This window comes from Sphaerodactylus townsendi, linkage group LG04 (assembly GCF_021028975.2).
Source record: "Sphaerodactylus townsendi isolate TG3544 linkage group LG04, MPM_Stown_v2.3, whole genome shotgun sequence".
Classification (NCBI taxonomy): domain Eukaryota; kingdom Metazoa; phylum Chordata; class Lepidosauria; order Squamata; family Sphaerodactylidae; genus Sphaerodactylus; species Sphaerodactylus townsendi.
Window position 1 is genome coordinate 78,415,823 of NC_059428.1, and position 24,913 is coordinate 78,440,735.

Consider the following 24,913-nt stretch of genomic DNA (forward strand, 5'->3'; position numbering starts at 1 on the left):
TGCATCAGCAACATGTTGTCATGGTGATTGTTCTCTGTCAACATGGATGCTGGCTGTTTGGAAAAGCTACATGAAAGACTTCACCATAAATGGATGCTTCTTCATGGCATCCCAGGCTTTTCATCACTGCTGGTTCTCTGCCCATCTCAGCAGAACTTTTGTCTTTTCCAGCCTTGAAGGAGGAGTTACTTTTTATCCTTCGGTCTCAAGCTCTGCATCCTAGGTGTGACACTGGCTGAGGTGGGAGCAGGTAGCTCTTTGTCCTCTTTAAGCTAGAGCTATTTCCATGGCACTGAAAATATTCCATGCTTTAGAAGTTACTCATCCTCCTGTGTCTTTCCTTTGTCAGCTGGCAAGGAGTCCCTTGTAGTCTCTGAGATTATATAAACCTGAGAGTACAGACCTGAAAATAGCAAAATTTGATGTAATTTCTAGGGTGTAAGGCATTTCTCGACAGTGCTGAACATGGATTTTTTTTTGGGGGGGGGAATCATGAGGGCTCCTCAAACATTGAAGAACTCAAACAAGAACCGGAAATTGATGAGCACAGGGCTTTTGTTCTCTGACCTGAATCCAAATCAATTTGGACAACTATGGATAGCTTTCTCACAGTACTATGATGTCTGTTTCCCTGTGATGGTTTAAGTGTCTCTTTCTCCAGGTCAGTGAAGAGTAGCACTGATGCAGCAAATAGATGCCTTACAGATATACCCCTTATCATAAGGAATTAGACAACTTCCAGAACCATAAACACCAGAACACATCTCCTCAATATGCTGAGAAGGGTCACCAAAGAAAAATGTAGTGCTGCTCCTTAAAAAACATCAGATGAAACAAAAAGGAGAAACTGCCACACAGAGGAATAATAGTTCTTTAAGATAACTGCTAAACTCGGACAAGTGCTATTATACTAATTTATCAAAATCAGAAACAAGAGTCTTGAAACCTCTAGAACTTGAAGAATTTGAAAAGCATTTCACAGAACTAATTGCAACCCCCTCAAGAGATCTTCAAAGGTCCAATTTGGGTCAAACAAGGGCAACCCTTCTGTGAAGCATCTATTGCTCTGCAGCATCTACTGCTGATGGAAAAGACTTTGTTCTTCATAGGAGAAACTGAAGAGGAGTAGGAATGCAGCAAAGTAATGTTGAAGTCTGATGCTTTGCAGATGTCCCCCACCTTTCTGAGCCTGCTGGCACATTTGGAATTGTGACACATTGTGGTGGGCACAACTGTAGAATGGAGGCAGAGCCAAAGGAGGCAGAGCAAACCACAAAATAGTTGTCATAGGAAGACGATCCAACTAGGGACATATCTACAGAAAATGGTGCCTGAGACAAGCTTTCAAACTGTGCCTCCCCAACCTTTTGCAATCTGGATGTTATGCCCCTATTGATACAAGATCACATTAGCCTTTTTTGTTGCTGCATCACACTGTTCATACTTAGTGTCTACCCATACCCCAAGAGCTTGTCACACACTACTACTTGGATGTGAGGGCGATCTGGTTGTGACATCTGTCACCCCATTGATCGCCAGGATTGATTCGGCTGATCTGTCTGGCCAGGCGGGTTTCCCCTACCTCCCTCACTGCTCCATGTGCATCCCTCCTGAAGCTGTGCGCTCGGTGGAAGAGGACTACTACTCAGTAGTGTATTTTCCATCCAGACAGAAAGGGGGGGAGAGAGAAACAGGGAGAGACCTTCAATAGCAGTGAGGGGGGCAATATCCCATGTCCATGGGAACCTTTTGCAAATGGCAGGTGACACAGAAAATCCTTAACCGGCAGAAAATGGCAGAAGTTTGAGCTGCTCACAATCCAAAAGTGAGAGCTGGTGGGGCAGGGCGGGGCGGGGGGCAGGAGAAAAACCATTTCCCCCTGGAATGCTTTTCTCCCTGATGTATTCAGACAAAAAAAACAAGCCAAAATGGTTCTTTTTAAAAACATCTGCAAGATATTGTATTTGTGTTGTGCGGAATGTTCCAACGATGACACTTCTGTGTTTGTGTGTGTGTAGGCATTTACAGGCATACTTTAGAGACAGGATGAACCCACCATGACAATTGCCCCTGTCAGAGGTATAACTTCTAAAGGCCAAGAAAAGGGAGCTGAGCCTCCAGAATGCCATTCTGGCAAAGCACAAACAAAATCATTTAAAGATTTTGATTAAGTTCTCAAAAGTTCAAAATTAATCCTGCAATTTTTTTTAAAAAAAATCTTAAATGCATCTATTTGAAAATATTCCATGGACTCGGATGGAAAATTTAGTTCAAAGATGAGCAGTTTGAGAACTTAAAACTAGGGTTGCCAAACACAAGCTTGAGAAATTCCTGGCGATTTGGGGTAGAGCCTGGAAAAGGTGGAGTTTAGGGAGGCAAGGAAGCTCGACTTGGATCTTATGCCATAGCCTCCTCCCTCCAAAGCTTCCATTTCCTTCCCAGGAACTGACTTCTCTAGCCTGATATTCAGGCCCTACCTGGAGGCTGGAAGCCAATGTTACATTTGTGTAGTTTCCCACTCTTTGCTTTTAATATTCATTATATTGTCCATCAAACTAACAAAACTGTTCTGTATTTGTGGATAATTTTACACAGTTGACTCACAAACTATATGCCCTGGGGGTAAATAGAGTGAAATGGTAAAGTAACCTCAATAGACGAAGTTAATGATAAATGCTTTATCTTTACTAGAAACACATTATAAGACTTGCTGTTTCTATCAAAACATACTGTAAGGCATAGTAAAAATGGTTTGATTATAAGAAGAGCATTTGAAAACCAGGCTTGGATTTTCAAAAGAGGTTAATGGAGTTCAGTACTCAAATCTCATCAAGATTGGGGGAAATTAGATGAGAAATTCCCCTTGGCTCCTATAAAATTCCCAGGCCTGGTTTATTGTAGAGCTGACAAATCCAGATAATTAGCTCTGACTCCACTAAAGTAACGTAAACTAAAGAATTAGTAAGCCCATGCATCCCACACACATATACTAAAAATATAGTACAAACTGTTATATATCTAATATGTCCAGGTATAACAGCATATTTCTCTCCTTACAGAAATATTTTTCTTATGAAAATAATATTAAGACAGTAAAGGCTTCTTCATAATTACCCAGGAAATGGAAAGCAGGACAATAGACCAGCATTTCATCTCTTCAGCTTTTTCACAGAAATGAAGACTTGCAAATTTAATACCACTGAATATTACTGGAGATGGGTTGCTCATTTCTCACATGTACAAACTGGTCCTGAACCCCCCTACACATTCCATTTCATGCATCTGAAGATCACATGTGACTGTCATGTACCTGCAAGTATTGTAACATTTTCCACATTGTGAGGGTTTGAAGTTGTGACTTGCCACTGTCAGCATACACGATTATGTGGAGCCATGAGTAGGACTGTCATAGAGTTTCTATAAAGGTGACTTCTGAGTGCATTTTTGTAGGGATAGAACAGAAATTCTCTAATTCACAAGTGTGACTTCAAAGCAGTTGACTGATTAAGTTTTTTTAATCAGACTCAAGGCACAGACTGAAGAATGTAGGAAACTTCAGAAATGAGTAATTTTATAACTTTTAATGCATGTACTTTTATGACATTATTTGTATAACTTTTTAAAAAGTAGTGTATCAGTTTTTCTTAACTGATGTCTTAACTTATTGAGATACTAAGTTTTTACATGAGAGGATGATAGACTTTACTAGTCAGATCTTCTAAGGGTCCAGAGGGGCCCAGAACACTTCTAGCATTTTGAGGCCCCTAGAGGTACCCTAGATATAATTTTAAAAAGTGCGGCCGCGCCTGAAGCGCAGCCACCATTGCAGGAGGGGTGGGCCTGGTGAAGGGGCCGTTTGCCCTGCCCTGGTGGCTGAGGTCAGGCCCTGCAGTGCGCATGCGCGCCGGGTTTGCGCATGCACAGTGGGCTGGGCGATGACTGGCTTGCCCGGTGGGGGCAGGGAGGATGAGCGGTCATTGGCAGATGTGCTCTTGTGTGCCACGAGAGGACATCATTTTGAATGGGGCCGGGGACAGGGTCTATATAAGGCCCTGCCTCGTGGCGAAGGCTCCATTCGGTGCCTGGACGACAGGTACCCTAGATATAATAAAAAATAAAAAAATGACAGATTTAAAAGATATTTTAAAAGGAGTGCGAGAAACTGAACAGTTTACCAAATGCCCCCCCCCCGCAATAATAATGAACATCTAAATTTGAGTCCCGCTTTGAACTTGAGACCCAGACCAAATGTCCTTCCTGCCTTCCTCCCCAAATGGGTAATTAACAAAAAATTGTCTGGCTTTGCTTACCTTCCCTCAAGCTCAGACTCTTGACATACATAATAGAATTTTTAAATTCAACATTTGCATTCAACGATGTGTACCATGGATGGTTTCATAGCATGCAATGATGTCACTAAGCAAAAATATTTTCCCTGTAATGTAGTGTTTCATATGACACTTTAGTGGCATGGACCAATGCAGGGCCAGTTTGCACTAGGCAATCCTTGGTCATTAACTAGGGATCCAGAGAGGTGAGGGCAACAGGGGCACCAACAGCAGGTACTTTCCAAGTGTCCTTGTTCCCAGCGTCACTGCCTGACTCTCCTGGTGGGCTGGTGGCTGCAGTTATATGTAAACCTGCCAACTGGCTAGCAGTGTCTTGAGGCATGACTGCCCAGCCAGCTGCTTCAGATGCGTGTACACCCACCAGCTGACACCCACCAGGTAGCTTTGGGGACACCTACTAGGCTGGCTAGTTGACAGCTATGGGTGCAGTTTCATGACTGACTTGGTGATGGTGGGGTGCCTAGCACAGTCAGCCTAGGGCACTAAAAGCCCTAAGGCCAACCCTTGACCAATCACATACACACATACACATATATATTCTCACTGCAAAAATGCCGTATCTTTTGAAATGCAAAGCAACCACTAGTTATTGAATTATGATGACATTGTATAACATAAATTTAAATTAAATATATTCAGATATTTCAAGCCTGAATATATACTCAAAAATGCATTATTGGCATTTTTCAGATACACTCAGGTAATCTGGAGCAATACTTGAATTTTATCTTTTTGAATTCTTCTAGCTTTACAGTTGTTCTTTTATAGTTGTTTTAGAGAGGTATGGGTATTTTCGTTTTTAGAGGATGGAGTGGTGTTGTAGAGTTTTGGATTGTTCCTTTTGTGTGTGTGTGTTTTCTTTTTAATTTAATTGATGCAGCAAGTTCTGAAGAAAATTTCTGGTAATGTTTTAATAATAATAATAATAATAATAATAATAATAATAATAATAATAATAATAATAATAATAATAATAATAAAATAGACTTCTATATCTTTAGCTGATCATCTCATTCACCCATTGGTATTCTGTGTAAACGCTATATTGACCATCTGTCTGGAGAAGCTGTGTCAAGACAATCTCAAGCCAGATACTACTGAAGCTGACTCTTCAAAGCCTTACAATAAAACTATTATAGTTGTCATAATACAGTCATTTTACATAGGTTGCTAGCAAGTTAGAACTGTTGGTAGAGCAATCTTATAACCTGTGAGTTCCTTTAAGAGGGATTGTTACACAATGATGTTTCATTCTGCTTGATTTCTGTGAACCTTTGCAATACCACATAGGCACAAAGGTAAAGAATGTGTAGTGTATAGTTTAATGTTAAACCAGAGGACTGAAACAGGTGTTGATCTGTGATTATTTATAATGTCCTTGGGGATTGAGCTTGTGAACTTCTTCTTTCTCAGCTTTTCTACACTCTATGTTATTACACACTGATCATATACTATTCCAAAACACTATTTTGCTTGCATTTTGCTTGCATTTTGTATAGGGAAAACATAACTCTGATATGTTTTGCCATTTCAGGATTCTTCATTTTAGAATATGCAAAGAAATGTGTGAAAGTTGTGATGTGATCATGGAAAGAGATGTGGGGAAGTTAAGATTTGACCATCTTAGTGGGTAACAGTGTCCTTAAAATATGCCATGAAGCCCAACATGAGCTGGTATTAATGTTTCTGTTTGTTTCCTTTTTAATTTGGTCGAATCCCCACTTGAAATTTGCGCGCAGATCCAAACCTGTTCGTGGTGAAACCGTGTCCTCTTCATCGGAGTTTCTCCCTCTCCACCGCAGCGAGCACACAGCAGACACACCCGGTTACAGAACTCTTAGCAATCCCCACTACCAGGCGAGCTTGCTTCGCCGGACTCCCCTGATTGGCTGGCGTGCCTTGATGGGGCGGGACCTTTTTCCACTGCGGAAATGTAAAGATCTTAGTGGTGCTGAGTCTCTTCACAGCTGTTTGGCCTTGACTGAGTTTCCTGGCACGGGCGACGGGCCAGAATCTACAGCAACCACACTGTTGGAGGGCTTATCTCTTAGAGCGAGATGAGAATTCCGTTCCCATGAGAATGGGACTGGAGACTCCGGGAGGGGGATGGAACGGGGGGTTATAACCTGTGGTCTGGGCGGGAAGGCCCATTCCTGTCATGTCGTGTGTGTGAGCTTTCTAAGTTGTCTGAATAAATGGTCTTTCAACCGAAAGCCTTTTATTTCTGCCTCGTTGGAATTCCTTACTTTATGACAGGAATCAATTGTTATTTTCCTTTCTAAAACTCAGTGGATCTCTGGTGTTGTAACATGCAGAGATTGAATATTCCTGAAACTGTGGAAGGCTCGGTAGCCCCCATAGAGGGTTCCGAGCCTTCTCTTCCTAATTCCTAGGGAACCAAGCCGAGGAGCGAGTTTCGCTGGTGACTCTCTCCCGTCCCTCGTTCCAAGCATGAGTCTTCCCCTACGCCGTTTGGGATGGGGAATCTGATTTTAGCGACCATATGGAGTTGCACGAGCCGGTTGGGGCACTGTCTATGGATCGAGCGCCTGTGGATCCGGATCTCTACCCGTGTCCGTGTGGATTACAAACCCCAGATGCAACCAGTCTCCAGAAGAGATGGGTCCTGACTACACTTCATGCAGCCACTCAGAATTCGATTGAGCGGTTCCCTTGGCTTCGTACTTCGAGGAGTACCCCCCCCAAGGATCCGCCCGTGGCACAACTACTGGAGGCCCGTCCCAAATCCCACAGTTGAAACGGGGCGCTGTCAAGATCAGGAATGGAGATTATTGGGAGAGGTTTCCGTGCGGTCCCAATCCAGTTTCCAGCTCCCGGGCCGGTGGCTACCCGATGTGCAAGAAGCGCCCCATGGAGCCCGTCGGAGTGGAGGAGTTACCATCCGGAGAGGGGGAATCTGAAGAAGATGCCCATCCAGATCTATTTCCCCTCCCGTCCAAAGCTGGGATGATGAAGTGGCCAGACTGCTTGCTTGATGCCAAGGAGGCATGTGGGACCCGAGAAACGCCATGAGCTCTGGGAGGAGGAACGCGAACAGCTGCAAAAGATGCGTGAATGCCTGCAAAGGGACCGAGAACAACAAGCGTCAGGGCCCGTCAACTCGAGTTAAACCCGGGCCCAGGAGGCGTTGCAAGCGGCAGTACCAGCAGAACTTATCGATTCATGACAAAGTCCTGGATCACTCCAAGATGGATCCCTGGAGCGCCAGCCCAGCGAGAGCATTAGAGGGCCATCAAAGCGCCATGAAGCCGAGCTGACTGCGGCCATTCAATGGGATGAGCGAACAAAACTGGATGCGTGAAAAACTGACCCTACATGTCGCACCAGGATGCCTTAACTTCGCAAAGAGAGAGAATTGGCTGCCTTGGAACAGGAGCTGAAAGAAATTTGCAGCAAGAATCACGATGACCACGAACCCGAGTCGGTGCTTACAGCTTTACCAGAAGCCCACCACCGCGCCCCCTGCCATGGGATCGACTCTGCAAAGGCCCTACTTCGATCCTCCCGGCGCTCCCTGCACCGCCTCCTGTCACCGCCCGGAGGGGCGTGGCTGCTGGGCCCGGCTCTGCCTCCTCAGCCAAGCCCGGTACTTCCAACCCGCTCCTGCTCTCCCAGCTCCACCACCCCAACCATTACAGCGAACCACAACCCCAGCGAGCTCCAAGAGCTGTTGAAGAGAATATTATAGGCCTCCCATCCCTGCCCGCTTTGATGGTACCGCCTCTAAACTCCCTTACTTCCATTCTACACCTTGACGCACATATGGAGGAGTTTGATGATCTGTATGCCGTTCTAGGAGCATTGAAAAAAAAAATGCGGGATAGCCGGGTCCGTCTTGGATGGGGTGGCTGCTGATTGGTTTGTGACTCTTCTGGCGAGATTACAGAGTGGATGATACTGCGCATACCCGAGTGGCTGCATTTCTTCACAGTCTTACTGGCCCGCTTCCAAGAATCGGTGGATGCTGAGAAGCAGAGAGCCATTAGGTACCATAAAAGTCCATTCAACAGGGCAACCGCTCTTTTGCCGAATTTGCCCGTGAATTTCGATGCGTGCCCGGCCACTAAAGCTTCCTCCTGACTGGCCTGAGCGCCATGAAATGTAGAATACTTCTTCGAGGCTATGAATATCAAACTTCAGGAAACAGGTACTCCTCATCCAGCATTCCAGCACCGTGGCTGAGTGGATTGACCTGGGTTCACTGAAGTTAGCGGCCCGTCTGGATTATGCTTTCGTGCCGAGCCAGCGTCCGAAGAACCGCACTCACGGTTGCCCATCCCACTTTCGCGAAGCCAAAGCACACCCGTCTCCACGAGACCACATCCCCTGGCGCCGCCGCCGTTTTGGGATTAATGCCTCTATTGTGGGTGGTCCTGGCCATCCCCGTGGCTGCCAACTGCCCCAAGAAACAGAAGCCCAGCTGCCCGGTCTCCCGGACCCCGCTGCCAAGCCTCCGCGGAAGTCTGGTCCCCCCAACTATGGCTCATCCAAGGCCATGCCATCGAGGGAGGATTTCGAGGGGAAGGGGAAGTGGCGATTAATGCCTATCTTCAGCGCCCTTGGACATGGAGTCCCTACTCAGGATCGGTGAAAGGTGAAGGCAGCGCGCCCATTTACTATTCAAGCCTCTTTAGCCAACCCACTTGCCAAGCATACCGCGTCTCCTAGCCTCCGCCCTCTCGTTGATTCTGGCTGCTCCCACTGTTTAATGCGACCCGCAGGAATTGGCTGAGAAGCTTGGCTTAGACCAAATTCCCCTAAGCGAGAGCCCATTCCATTTACACCAAATGGATGGCAGCCCTCGAGGCTGAGAGTCCAGCCCGATTCAAAACGCAACCCGTTTTCCTCCACTGCGCTGACCATTGGGAAAAGATTAGTTTCGTTCTTGCTCCAGTGGCCGAACACTCCATTGTCTTGGGCATGCCATGGTTGCTATTACACGAGCCAAATATCATTTGGAAAGGCCCGAATTTTGGAATTCACTGACCCCCCCTGCGGAGAAGCACATGAAGTGGGGGAAACTCCACCTCAAATGACATTGAACCATTGGCTTCCAGCGCATTGCATGCAGCGGTGACTCTAATCCCAATGAAATCCCACAAGCTTATAAAGGAACTTGGCCAGGGTGTTTCAGGAACAGGAGATGCGATCAGTTGCCCCCCATAGGGATTACCGATTGCAAAATCATCCCTGCAGCCCGGGCTCCAACTGCCCCAAAGGTAGAATCTGTCGTATAGGCCCACCGAGAGAAGGAGCTCCGTGCGTTTTTAGATAAGAATCTGGCTCCGAGGATTCATCTGATGAGCCACGCCAAAGCACGCCCTGCCGCCCTGTTTTGTTTGGCGAAGAAGGAAAAAAGATGGCTCATTGAGGCTTTATTACCCGATTGACCGTGGATTAAAATGCTGTTTCCATGTCTAATAAATATCACTTGCCCTTAATCAAAGACCTCCCTAGATGCGCACTGGGCTTAAGAGCAGGATTTTTACTAAGTTGGATTTAAGAGAGGCTTATTACAGGGTCAGAATTGTGGGAAGGCTATGAGACATTTTAACGAGCGTTTAATACCAAATGTGGACAATATGAATGCTTAATAATGCCGATTGGTTTGGCTGGAGCACCCGGAGCTTTTATGGCCCTTATCAATGAAGTTTTGCAAGATTTATTGTATAAAGGTGAGTGAGTGCATTGTACTTAGATGATGTTTTGATTTATTCATTCTAAACTATGGAAGAGCATGGAAACCCTGGTTGGAGGTATTACAACGTTTGCTTGACAACTCTCTCTTAGCGAAGTTGTCAAAGTGCTGTTTTCATCAGTCCTCCATAGACTATTTGCCCAGGCTATCGGATCTCACCCGAAGGCTTAAAATGGATCCTGCAAAGAGTAGGCCTTGCCAGGTACTCAATGGCCGGCCCCACCAACCCAGAAAAGAATTGCAGTCCTTCCTTGGCTTTGCCAATTTCTATCGTGATTTTATACCCCAATTTGCCATTACTAGCCCTTCCACTCCACGAGGATCTCTTACGCACCAAAGGCAAGGTTATCAGGCTGCCCAAGCCCAGGGCTCCCCATCCCTTGGTCTCAAGAATGTCCAGCGGCATTCCAGCATTTGAAGTCAGCTTTCACTACTGAGCCCATTTTGAAACACCCGACCCTGACCTTCCTTTAAAATCGTAGTTCCGTGGATGCATCCCAGGACCAAAGGCTTCGGTAGCCCTCTTTGAAAGAAAAAAATAAAAGATGGAAAACTTGTGCCGTTATTGCTTACTTATCCAAAAAGTTTTCTGGCCCTGAACTCAACTGGACCGTGGGTGATAAAGAGACTCTGGCCTATTAAAGTAAGCGCCCCTATGCACCTGGCGTCACTGGCAGGGGCTAAACACCCTTCAGGTTTGGGTGGGATCATAAGAATTTGGCCGCCCTCTCCACCCCCCTCAAAATGTCCGTGAAGCAACTTCGTTGGGCTGATTTTTTCTCCCGCTTCTCCTTCACTGAGTACATTTTTTCCCTGGAAAAACTAATAAACTGGCTGATGCACTGTCGTCTTCCCGGGGACGGTTCTTCATTCTGAGGAGATCCTGGCGTTCTCTCCCCCTCCCAGCTGGGCTTGGCTGTCACTTTCGATCGCGGAGCCTCCGCCAGACTCATAGCTCCCCACTTCGCCCGTTCGAGCATGCGTCTCCCCCCTTCCTCGCGGGAACTTCGGGGAGGGCGGGGACTCTCCTTGAACTCCCAGCCCGGAGGAAAGAGACTCCCAAAGAATGGCGCTTGGAGGGATACGTTTGGAAGCAGGGGGGTGAAAATTAGTCTGATGCCTCCCCCCCTCCGTAAAGCAGGTCCTCGAAGCCTGCCATGTGATGCCAGGTCGGCTGGACATTTTGGCTTCCTTAAAGGCAGCTTTACACCTGGCCCGTCGCCCAGTTCTGGTGGCCACTATGCATGCGCCATAAAGAACATTGAGGCTTATATCAAAGGGATGCTTTCGGTCTGCCACGGAGGCCAAGCCATCCCGGGGGAAAACCCATGGCCTTTTAAAACCTCTCCCGTGCGCCTCCCGGCCCTGGGAGGTTATTTCAATGGTCGTTTTATTCACCCGGATTTGCGAGGAAAGCCAGGGAACACTGTTTTATGGGTGGCGGTGGTAGACCTGTTCTCCAAGCAAGCGCATGTCATCCCCTGCACCACCATTCCTTCTGCCCGAGAACTGGCGCTTGGTTGTTTATCCAACCACCTTATCTATAAGCCTGCACTCCGCCCCCTCAAGGTGGTGTCGGACTCGCGGAGCCCCAATTCATTTTCTAAATTTTGGAAGGCTTTCCCTGGACTTGTTGGGAACAACCCGGCGGTTTGCCGCCCCCTACCTGCCGTTCAAAGTGACGGTGAGTCAGAGAGGACGAACAGGACTCTAGAGCAGTATTCGCGTTGTTACACTAACTACCATCAAGACGAATTGGTGTGATTTAATTCCATTTGCGGTACACGCTTACAACAATGCCATTCATAGCAGCACACAAAAGGACTAAGCTTTGAAATTGTGTCACAATGGTCGTTCTTTTCCCTCCACTGCCCCAACTGCCCACAGAGGCGCTGCAACCTCCGTTCTTAGAGTTCAATCAATGGATTTCATCCCTGGCTGAGGGGTGGAAAAGCGGTCCAAACTGCCCTACTAGCAAAGCCAAAGACTCTCCAAAAGTTCCAGAAGCCGGATGAAACTTATCGTTCTGACTTTCCGCTACGTGTAGGGGCTTAGGGTCTATTTGTCTACCAAGAACAGCTTAGGGGCGTTCCACAAAATATTCAAAGCTAGGCAAAGGAAATTACATTAGGTCCGTTTCAGGATTACAAAAAGTGATCAATGATGTTACTGCTCATTTAGAATTTGCCTAATTCCTTAAGTAATATCCATCCGCGTCTTTCATTCCTAGTTTGCTCAAGGAGGCTCCCGCTTTCGATGTCTGGCACGGCCCTCGGAGAGACCCCCGCCGACCATGATTGATGGCCACAAGCACTATGGAAATTGATGCTATCCCTGGACTCTCGCTTTAATGTATAGCGGCTTACAGTATTTAGTCTCTTGGGTTGGGATATTCTTCGGCCCATAATCAATGGGTGTGATTGAGGAGAATATCGATGCCCCCTCCCTTATTTCTGCTTTTCATCGTTGCTTTTCCACTTTCAGAAACCAGGGGAAGGGTTTTTTTTTTCTTAGGAGCCGTGAATGTAAAGATCTTAGTGGTGCTGGAGTCTCTTCCGCAGCTGTTTTGGCCTTGACTGAGTTTCACCGCAACACTTGAGCTGACGGGCCCAGGAATCTGCAGCAACCACACTGTTGGAGGCTTATCTCTTAGAGCGAGATGAGAATTCCGTTCCCATGAGAATGGGACTGGAGACTCCGGGAGGGGGATGGAACGGGGGGTTATAACCTGTGGTCTGGGCGGGAAGGCCCATTCCTGTCATGTCGTGTGTGTGAGCTTTCTAAGTTGTCTGAATAAATGGTCTTTCAACCGAAAGCCTTTTATTTCTGCCTCGTTGGAATTCCTTACAGGAAACATACATTGTAGGGGCGTGATCAAAAAACCAGCGTGTAAAAGTTTAACTGTGCAAACAGTTAATTGTTACCTGTGTAAACCATTAATGATTCAAAGTTGCACGTTTGACTGTTTAACGTTTGCATCCCCTTCTGCTGGCTGATCGCAAAAGTGGAAATGAAACCAAGGAAAGGCTGCACATGCATCTCAGTGCTTATTGGTTGCCCAAATTCCACGTCACACTCCAGGGCGGGAAACGAGTCAGGGTTTCAACCCTCATCCCTCCCCTTGGATCAGCTCTGAACCGTGTTAATGGGGGTCTATGCTACTTGCAACCAGGTCCTGCTGGAACGCAGATTAATGGGGAGAACGAGCACCAGAAACGGAATCTGCCACGCAAGCAATGGGGAGGTCGTCCCTCCAACCTGGTTAGTTTGCGTTCTGAAACCTGGCTAAGACAGTAGTGGGGATTCGACCTTTGTTTGTTACATTTATACCCAGTCTCTTCCAGGAAAACTCAACGCGGCTTACACTAAAATTGTTGTTGTTGTTGTTGTTGTTGTTGTTGCTGTTGTTGTTGTAGATTTCACAGCTGCCAGATCTTTAGCTGGTTGTTGGCCTTCATTACAATTCGAGCCTCACCCAGAGGCCTAGGAAGTGGTAATGTATCAGCGTAGTATTCATGCGGATCCCAGCAGGGCTGCCTGACCAATGTTAATTTTGTCAATTTGAAGATGTTTCAAGTGCTGCCCTAGTGTTTTTGGGATGGTGCCCAGCGTGCCGATTACCACTGGGACGACCTCAGCTGGTTTGTTCCATAGACGCTGAAGATCGATTTTCAAATTGCGGTATCTAGTGACCTTCTCGTGTTCTTTTTCAATGACCCTGCTGTCACCGGGGACTGCTATGTCGATGATGGTCACTTTCTCGTCCTCGATTACGGTGATGTCTGGTGTATTGTGTTTCAACACTTTGTCCGTTTGGATTCGAAAGTCCCACAGGATCTTGACCTTCTTATTTTCCATTACTTTCTCTGGATAATGTTCCCACCAGTTCTTAGCTATTCTTATGTTGTAGTTCTTGCATAAATTCCAGTGGATCATCTTGGCCACTGAGTTGTGTCTCTGTTTGTACTGCATCTGGGCAACTTTTTTGCAGCAGCTGAGGACATGATCTACAGTTTCTTCAGCTTGTTTGCACAATCTGCATGTTGCATCATCTGAGGATTTTTCGATTTTGGCCTTGATCAAATTTGTTCTGATGGTTTGCTCTTGGGTGGCTAAAATCAGGGATTCAGTTTCCTTTTTCAGAGTTCCAGTTGTTAACCACAGCCAGGTCTTTTCGTTATCCACCTTGTTTTTGATTTTATCCAGAAATTGGCCGTGCAGTGATTTGTTGTGCCAGCTTTCAGTTCTCATTTTAATCACATTTTTTTCTGTATTTTTGTTTGGTTTTCTGGGTTTGCAGCAAATGTCTGTTCGTCACTTCAATCAATGCCTGTTCTTGACTTTCCTTCACATAATCGGCCATTATTATTCCTTCACATAATCGGCTTATTATTTATTATTTATTATTATTATTATTATTAGTAGTAGTAGTAATTTCTGCTCACAGTGAGGATCTTCCAGCTTTTTAGTCTTTTGCAGCCCCTGCCTTCTACACTGCCCATGAAGCTATTTGTCAGAATTGAGAGAATGCAAGAAGGATGGCATGAAATATAAGCTGCCTCTCTGAAAGGAAAACTGAGTATGTCTTGAATGATCAGAAAGCACACCTTGGATCCAAACCTTGGTATGCTACTTTTAGTTTTTTGGAAGAGTGTTATGTTCATGCAAAGGTAATGATTATAAATCATACAATTTCCTCTTTCCCATTCCTGAAAGCCCCCATAGCCTATCCTCTTATCGTGCTTCCTTCTATCCAGCATGGTGAACTGGTTAAGAGTGGTGGACTCCAATGTGGAGAACTGAATTTGATCCTCCATTTTCTCTAATCTGGCAAACTGGGTCCACAATTCTTGGAACTCTTTCAATCTCACCTACCTCACAAGGTGACTGTTCTGGGGAGGAGAAAGGAAGGTGATTTTAAGCGTTGAGACTCCTTAAAGGTAGAGAAAAGTTGAGTATAAAAACCAACTGTTTTTCTTCCTTCTAGGATTACCATCTTCCAGGTGGACCTGGAGAGCTTCTGGAATCACAACAGACCTCCCAACTACAAAGATCAGGTCCCTCTTGCAGTTGCCAGTTCTAAGCTGGGAAATTCTGGGAAATTCAGAGTGGAGCCTTGGGAGGGTGAAATTTGCAGATGGAAATGATGTCAGAAAGTCCACCCTCCAAAGCAGCCATTATCTCCAGGGGAACAGACCTGTATCATTTGGAGAGTAGTTATACTTCTTCATGGTCTCCAGCCCCTACCAGGGTGGCAATCATTGTTCCCCCAGATGAAATGGCTGCTTTGGAGAGTGGAGTTTATGGCATTTTATGCCTCTGGTGTCCTGCCCTTTCTCAAACTCCACCCTCCCAAGGCTCCACCTCCAATCTATAGGAATTTCATACACTGGAATTGGCAACCCTACCACCACTCCAAAAGCCAACCTACCTTTATCTGTCCTTCTGTTTTAGCCTTCCCTTTCCATGTCTCCAGCAGCCTTCAACCTAGGAAAACTGACCTAGTTGTGTGATGCCAGCCACTGGGCCAGACTACTTGCATGACAGGGAACTCCCAAGGACTTGTGGTGCCAGTGCAATGTAGTGGTTAAGAGTGAAAGACACTAATTTAGACAACTGGATTTGATTCCCTGCTCCTCCACATTAGTGGCAGGTTCTAATCAAGAGAACTAGATTTGATTCCAGTTCCTTCACATGAAGCCTGATGAGTGACCTTAGACTAGTCACAATTCTCTAAGAACACTCTCACAAGGTGCCTGTTTTAGAGTGGAGGGGGGGTGTAAAGAAAGTATGTTTTAATTTATTATATTATTGACAGAACGGTAGCCATTTTGTATGCTTTTTGAACCTAAAATGTCCTGTCTGTTTTATTTTTTTAGCAAGCACAGCTGTGAAGGAGACTGGCTTTCACCCATCAAGGTCACAAAAATTGTTAAACAAGTTAATTGGAGTAGCATTTCTTTTAGTTTCTATAACTGCTTCCACGTGGGAACCTTTGGGATAACAGCTTTTGCTATGGTTTAATTAGTACAGTAATCACATTGGTTTAGCAAGTACCACATGGGGTAGAGTCTTTTTCTACATAGTTCAACATCAATATCAACAACCTTTATTAGCATAACATATAGTTTTAATATGGTGTATTAGAGGTATCTTTTTCTGCCTATCTTATTATGCTGTTACATGAGTCATTGCTTTGATTTTTACTTTAGTACTTTTGAACTCAAGTCCTGATTTGAAAGAATTGAAAGAGTTTGCTTCATCAACCAAGGCTATGCAAAGAATGGACTTTTCTAATTGGATTATTCTGGGACTCTTGTTTGCTATGCTAGCAATTGTTGTTTTTCAGTTTCTGTTTTGTACTATCTGCACCTACCAGTATCAGTGTCTTTGAACTGTTTCTTCTTTAAAAAAATATTTTCAAAAAATAATTTGAATACGTTGTCTGTGTGAAGTGTTTGGTTCAGAAAGAGAGCCACGTACTGGCAGGTCCTAGGTGAGCACTAAGGAATCTTGACGGGGTGATTATAAGCTACAGCCAACAGTAGAGAAAAAGCAGGATATAAAAGCCAGCTTTTTGGGGGGGAAGGACACCTCACTTCCCCCTATCCCCCTCCCCATGTGATTCCCTTTTCCCCTCCACCTGGCAACCCCCCATTCCCTTCCCCTTTCTTTACCTCAATCTCTTCTTCTCAGCAGAGGTGGAGCTCCAAGGGAATGGGGGGGCACAATGCACCAGGCGTGGGGCAAGGGCATGGCAGGGACATTTCGGGGGTGGGGCGGGGGCATTCTGGGGTGGGACAGGGGCAGAGCAGGCACCAGTGCACTGGGCGCTGTCCCCCTTGCTACGCCTCTACCTTTTTTCTGCATCTCATATTCAGATGCATTTATTTAATTCATTTATATCCCACCTTCTCCACAGCAGTGACCAATGCAGTTTACCTTATTATCTCCTCCTTTTTATCCATTCAACAACCCTGTGAGGTGAGTTAGGTGGAATGTATGTGACTGGTCCAAAATCAGCTAGTGAGCTTCCACAGCTAGATAAGGATCTCAGACTCTACTCTGAAGCTCTAACTACTACATCATATTGGCTTTCATAGGGTGGCTGCTGTTAAATAGTAGCAAGCAGACAAGCAAACCCTGGGATACTGTGGTTGCTTAGCACTAACCTCTGAGGGACTCACTTACTTAAAGCTAAAGATAAACCTTTTACAATTTTGGGGTTTATTTCCCTGCCCCGATTTTTTTTATATTTCACATTTTTATGCAAACCTGGGGCCCTTTTCGGGTTTGTAGAAAGATGTGTCTCACCTGTTCACAGGTTCAGTCACCAGGTTCAAGTATCCCAAGATTTGTCTGATTTTGCTATTAGTATATAGATTCCAGTTGCTTAGCAACCATATAATATTTGTCTTCCTCCTTCAAGAAGCTCAAGCTGATACCATGGTAGGTGAAGACAGACGTGACAGGAAAATGGAAAGCAGGGTGAAGAAGTTGGGAACACTGACTGCCATTTTCTTGGGATAGTGGAAAGGAGAGGCTGTAATATAAGTGGCAAAAAGACGATGTAGAGGAAGCATAGATCTGGGACATATAGACCTAGGTACTCATCTAGATGGATCCAAAGTATTCATGCACCAAAGAAATTGTAAAATTTTCTTTTGTATAAATTTTCTTAAGCTATTACCTTTAACATATTGCTTTCATAGGTCTGGGTTCAGACTTCACAGAAAACAGAACAAAGAAAAGGCAAGTAAATAATTTACTTGTACAGCACACAAGGTATTAACACAGTGTTCAGAGAAAAATATATATCCTGTGTACTATACTACACAGAACTCTGATGGGATTAAAGCTCAGTGTAAGGAGCACAAAAGATTATTTTATGCATATAATAGAACAAATAAATTGGATGAGGCCCATTAGTTTAATCACATCATTCTCAGAGTCACTTTCTCCAAGAATTTTCCTATTTTCACCTTTTACAGACATGGCTCCATTGGGGTTAGTGAAGGAAGTAGGAAGGTGTTGTGTTCTTTAGTGATTATGAGAATTTAAGTTCAATATTCATTTGAGGCTTAATGATTTTTTGCAGCATTGCACATGATTTTCAGCATTTCCTGGATGGCATGTCATTTTACATTACAAAGACTTAGTTAGATGCTATATAGCTAGGGTTGTATTGAGATTTGCACTTCAAACAGGATTAAAGTCCTTCTATTTCACACTTCATTGATTTAATCTATTTTTCAGAATTAACACAATAACTTTTACGAACACAACAGATTTTCCCATGCTATTTTGGGTAAAATATTCGTTACTCTCAACAGTGGAAACCCATGTATACTTTATACCTTTGTGATTTGGTTTCTTTATCATAGTATCACATTTTTTTCTTCTCTTGCAAATTAAATGACCACAAAACTTTCAACAGGAAGAAAATAATGCATTGCTACATCTCAAACAAGATAACCTTTATGGTTTTGAATTATTCATCTTGTCATTTGCTAATTTATCACAGTAAGCAACAGATACCCCAGAGGGTCTCTTAACTTCCCAGAGACACTTAAGTCTTTTTCTTTCTTAAATTCTGAATGATCCCTGTTCATCGTCATTATGCTTAACACCAAGAAAATAATAGGAAATGCTTATGCTGCATTCTTCAGAATATTCAGCTTCCACAAGTGCCATGTTTATTTGTGAATTATATTTTTATTGAACCCTTGCAGGTCCATCATGTACAAAATTCTGTTTCCAACTGTGGCAATCCTACATATGGTTGCAGGAAAACAAGTGTGGTATGAAGACAATAATTGTCCCCAACTGTTTGTTTCCTGCCAACTATTCAGAGGGATAACATCACTGAAACTGTGGAAGGAGTCCATTTAATGATTGTGACTATTGATTGACCTATATTCTATTAACATATTTAACAGTTTTCAAAACAACTTCTTGCAGTGAGTTCCATCTATTGTCAATCAGTCATTACTTTTCTCTTCAATTGTAAAGATGCCACCAAGTTTTGAAGGAAAGGCATTGAAATCTGTTGTCAATCAGTGTCACAGACAAACTTGCAATTGGGTTGGAAATCACCACTGGGATTGTACTGAAGTCTAGAGTTTGGAATAAGATGAGAATTAAAGTTAATACATGTTTGATCCTAATTAAATCAGCCAGTGAGAATCTCAAACCCATAGCTCCAATAGTTTCAAAAAAGGAAGAAAATGAACTTCTATCTACTTTCTATGGAATGTGCACTGTGTATACTTAGACAAAGTTTCTTTTCTTCCCTGAAGTCACAATGGCTTGGTTTTTCTTCAAACAGAAAGTATCCAAACTTTTACTTTAGTTGAGCTTTTCTGAACTGTTATGCAGCTTCACAATATCCACTTAAGGATGGAGCAATCAGAAATCTATACAACTTTGTAAATGCAGCCATGCCACAGATGTATACAAAATATTACAAAAAAAAGTTATATTCCTGGCATGGAATTCGCTTTTTTCAGTACTATAGCAAACTGAATTGAGCTACATGAGACAAAGTCTTTTCAGATTAGAATTACCTTACAAAAGTCAAATAATAAAAACTGAAATAAATTAATAGAATCATAAATTCATAAAGTTGGAAAAGACCACAAGGACCATCCAGTCCAACCCCTTGACATGCAGGAAAATGCAATCAAAGCACTCCCAACCAGTGGTGAAGCTCCCAGGGGGGGCGCGACGTACCGGGTGCATGAATTTGGGTCACCTGGGGGCACAAAATCCCCCCGGCCCCTCCCCCTTTCCCCCACCCCCCCGCAACACCCCCACCCCGCGGCAGCCCCCACTTACTTTAGGAAACTGAGCAGGCTGGAGAACAGGCCTTCCTGTTCTGGTGGGAACTACATTTCCCAGGAGACTCTGGGAAATGTAGTTCCCACCAGAACAGGAAGGCCTGTTCTCCAGCCTGCTCAGTTTCCTAAAGTAAGTGGGAGTGGGAGTGGGAGTGAGAGTGAGAGTGGGAGTGGGAGTGGGAGTGGGAGTGGGAGTGGGAGTGGGAGTGGGAGTGGGAGTGGGAGTGGGAGTGGGAGTGGGGGGCACCACCACGGGGGTCGAAAAAGCCAGAGTGCGCACTGGGCACACTCTGGGCCCAGCTACGCCTCTGCTCCCTACAGATAGCCATCCAGCCTTTGTTTAAAAATCTCAAAAGAAGGAGACTCCACCATTTTCCAAGGCAGCATATTCCACTGTCAAACAGCCCTTACCTTCAGAAAGTTCTTCCTGATATTTAGGCAGAACCTCTTTAATGATTACACCATGTCCTAATCTCTGAGCTGCAGAAAACAAGCTTGCTCTTTCCTCAACATGACATTCCTTCAAATATTTAAGTATGGCTATCATGTCACCCTTTAACCTTCTCATCTCCATACTGAACATACTCAGCTCCCTAACTCTCCTCATGGGGCATGGATTCCAGACTTTTAATCATTTTGGCCACCTTCCTCTGGACACACTCCAGTTTGTCAATACCTTCTTGAATTGTAATTCCCAGAACTGGACACAGCATTCCAGGTGAGGTCGGACCAATGCAGAATAGAGTGGTACTATTATTTCTTTGTTCTATACTCTTTACTCTTATTGATGCACCCAAAATCACATTGGTTTTCTTAGCTGCCACATCACACTGCTGACTCAGCTTGTGGTCTATTAAGACTTCCAGATCCCTTTCACATGCTCTATAGTCAAGCCAGCTGTCACCCATCTTATATCTGTGCATTTCATTGTTTCTGTTATTGTATAGTACCTCACTTTTCTCCCTGCTGGATTTCATTTTGTTAGTTTTGCCCTAGTTCTCTAATCTGTCACAGACATTTTGAAGTCAGATCCTATCAGGTGATAACCAAAAATGCTGCTCTGAACTTTCTGACATACTGAGTCTCAGCCACAAATAATTATAATATGCTAATTTACTTGCATTAACTAACAACAAACACAGATCTTATTGAAATCACTGAAGGAGGACAGTCTGATCACTATGTTTAAATGAAGCCAGTCTCAGGGTGCTGAATACAATATTGTCTAATAACTGAAGGCCAACTCTCCATTGGCAAGGATCTTGACACATTTGTTATATAAATATGCCAATAGCATTGTCTTAAATTGGAAGAAGGTGAAACCCCTCCACAGGGCATAGAATATTAAATTGGCTCAATATGGCCCGAAAACACAATTAGCATTTAGAACTCGATACCATTAAGAAAAAATAATATTGTCCAAATATTCCATGTCTACCAGCAAATTAATCTCTTATATTTTGACTTAACCACCTATTTTTTTTGTCTGAGTTGCTCTTAATACCTTTGCAGATTTGTTCTAGATAACATTTGACTGGCAATCTTTTATTTCCCATTTGTTTCAGTTTCTGCCAATATGAGACCAAAATCCATGCAGTGGCCTTTTCCACAGCCTACCACAGATTTTCTCACAGTTGTCAAACCTTGTGTTTTGGAAAAAAATTCTGTGAAATCATACTGCACACCTCATTTTCCCATCACCTCTTCAGTTGTATTCCCCATGCTACTGCTGAAAACATATTATTCCTAATGATGGCGGGATGTCATGCATTACACAAAAGAAAAACAGTGTTGCTTATCTGTAACTGTTGTTCGTCAAGTTGTACTCAGTGCAGGCACACACAGGACTGCATTCATGTAGGCCAGGAGCAGAGTATTTTAGTTAGCTTTAAAAGAGTTTCAGCCATATAGCAAGTGCTCCCCCCCCCATTACACTCCTGGGAAAGCTGCTCTTCAAGGCCAGGGTCTCATGACCAGGGGGAGGGCTGCACTGAACTTCCAGTTCTTCCTTCAGTGCCACAGATGCCACATGAAAGCCCACGGCGGGGAAGGTGCGAGAGACATGTGTCTACACGAGGATCCACTAGATGAACAGTTACAGGTAAGCAACACTGTTTTTCATCATTGTTGTTTCTGTACAGTCCCACATGGGAGAATGGCAAGCTTACGTTCTGTGGTGGTGGGCTGGAGCTGTCAGTGAACCAATATTTTGGTTAAGCCAACAGTGTTTTTTGTGCTCAGCAAAGGACAAGAGAGACCCCATCACTTATGCTGGAGTCTATCGCATACCATGCAGCTGTGGACCAGTCTACATAGGAACCACAAAATGAAACATTCAGGTTCATATTAAGGTGCACGAAAGACACTGTCAGCTTAACCATCCTGAAAAATCTGCAGTTGCAGAACATGTCTTAAAACTAGACATAACATTTTATTTAAAAACACTGAAATTCTGGACAATTCAGAAGGTTACTATGTCAGACTGCACAGGGAGGCCATTGAAATTCACAAACACCAAGACAACTTCAACAGGAAAGAAGAGCTTGGCTACCAGTACTTAAAAACACCAAAAGCAAACCCCAAGGGCATGCTAAGTCTATGAACAATGGACTCCACTCAAACACAAGATTTTCATTCACCAATACTGTTGCTGCTGCAGGGCATGAAAATGTGAATCAGTCCCTGAACTGATAAACCCTACCCGCAATACAATACTACCAACCACATCTTTGCAGAACAAGTTCCACCCAAACACTTACTGATTGGTTCACCACACTGGGACATGGACAATATATACCCCACTAAACATTCCCTTCTCAGTGACACAGTGTGCAACAGACTTCCCTCTGTGATACACCTCTGAAGATGCCAGCCACAGATGCAGGCAAAACATTAGGAACAAGATCCAATAGACCATGGCCACACAGCCCGGAAAACCCACCACAACCAGTTGAATTCAACCGTGAAAGCCTTCGACAGATCTATGGCTGATTTTGTGCAACACTGGCCAGACAAACTTCTTTTTCTGCAAAAATCTCCACTCATGCTGGGTCCTGTGGGTCCTGCTTAGCTTGTCCATCCAGGTTTGGACATAGCTGCTAGTGGACTGCTGTCAGGCAGGGGTCATGTGAAATTATCCTTTCCCAGATCTTGTATGTTTCCTTGTACAAGGAAAGGGAGTCCATGCCACCCTGCTTGTTGACACAATACTTGGCCACCATGCTGTTAGTGGTGATCAGGATGTCTCTGCCTCAAAGCAGATCTGCAAAAGAGACCAGAGCATGCCTGATGACATGAGTTTGAGCTTGAGCAGGTTAATATGTAAAAAGATGCAAGCTGAGGCCAGAGTCCCTAACAGTAAAGCCTAGCCCACAGAGAGACGTCCATGACCATCAGTATGGGAGGAGCAAGTGCCCCCAGGGGCATGCTCTCCATGAGATTGCCATTTACCTGCCACCAGTTAAGGGGTTCCAGAAAATGCCTAGGAATACACAATTTAAGTAATTATGGGTCCACATGAACGGCCTAATGAACCCATTCTATTGGAGACTGATTCAGAGCCTAGCAAAGTGTTCAGATGACATTGGCAAGGTAATTAAACCCAACTATTATTGGATAGCACCAGCCCTCTGAAAGCATTTATGATGCAAAACAGCCATGAGACTGAATGGCTCAAACCCAGGAGTGTGACTGGGGAAGGGGAGCATTTGCCTCATGGCTAAAGCTCTTTTAAAGCTAACCAAAATACTCCATGGCTGCTCACATGAATGTACACCCATATGGGACTGCTTAGAGGCCACGACGATGAACAACCCCTCCCCTTTTCTGTTTTGCACTGCCACTTAAGTGTTACTGCACAGTTATATTTTGAAGTGGCAACTCAAAAATACCTCAATCTCCATTTCTACTATAGAGAGCCAACAGTTCCAAATGGAGTGCAAAACAATTCCTGGAGCAGATGCCATTATCCGAAGGAACATAAACATGTAGCCCCCCCCCTCTCTCTCTCTCACACACACACACACAGAACCATATTTTCCTAATGAATCTGATCTGCAATAACACACAATCATTATTGCAGCAGTCCCTGATCACATGCAGCAATTTCTCCTCGTTCTGTTGTCAAAAGTCTCAGCATCTCAGCATTCTATTGCTGATGCAATCACCTTCCATTTCAAAATCACTCTGCCCTAATGTTACATTGCTAGTTCTATGTGAAATTGGCAAACCTGATCCAGTTGCCCTTGAGGATGAGCTGAGCAGGACCCCACAGGACCTTGCTTAGCTCTGCCTGAACATCAGAAGTTCTATGTGAAATTGACAAAACTGATTCAATGTTCTCTGCTCTCAATGCTGATTCAATGTGTCTCTACCTGAACATTAACATCACAAGTTCTATTTGAAGTTGACAAAATTGACCCAATCACCTCAGCCTCTTCATATTTCTGCCTCAATGTTATATTGCTAGTTCAATAGGACAAAGAGAAAAAATCTTTTTGAAAACAGAGAACAAGGGTGAGGAGAAAATGGGTGAAGGGGAGGTTGAGCAACTACACAAAGGATAAGGGCCAGGTGTTTGGTGAGATAGAGAAATAAAGAGCTTTTCAATATGATCACATACTCAAGGGAAGTTGACTCAGAAATGAATTTTTAAAATCATTGTGATTACAGTGTTCAGGAAAATATCGTAGAAAAAATAAAGGGAAAATGTTTCTGGAACAAAATGGGGGGAAACAATGTGCAGAATGCAAAAGAAATAACCTACCATTTGGTGGCAAGTTAAGTTGTAAACAACTCATGGGGAAAAAGCCAGTGTTTGACAGTACTGGTTCCAATCCCAGCTATTAGTGTAACTGTCAAACACAACAGGAAACTTGCAGCCTCAAAGCAGAATCTGGCACCATCTCCAATTTGATGAGCTCAGTTGTTTTTATATTTCAGACCCATGAAGTAATTGAGAATTTATTATTGTCATACAGAATATTTTTTAAGTTGGAAGAGTTAAC

General features: G+C 44.2%; 1 protein-coding gene across 3 annotated transcripts in view; it reads right to left on the minus strand.

The window, feature by feature from the left end:
- IL1RAPL1 (interleukin 1 receptor accessory protein like 1) overlaps nucleotides 1–24,913 on the minus strand; it is a 949,422-nt gene that overhangs the window by 443,734 nt on the left and 480,775 nt on the right. The gene's annotated exons all lie outside the window — the stretch shown is intronic.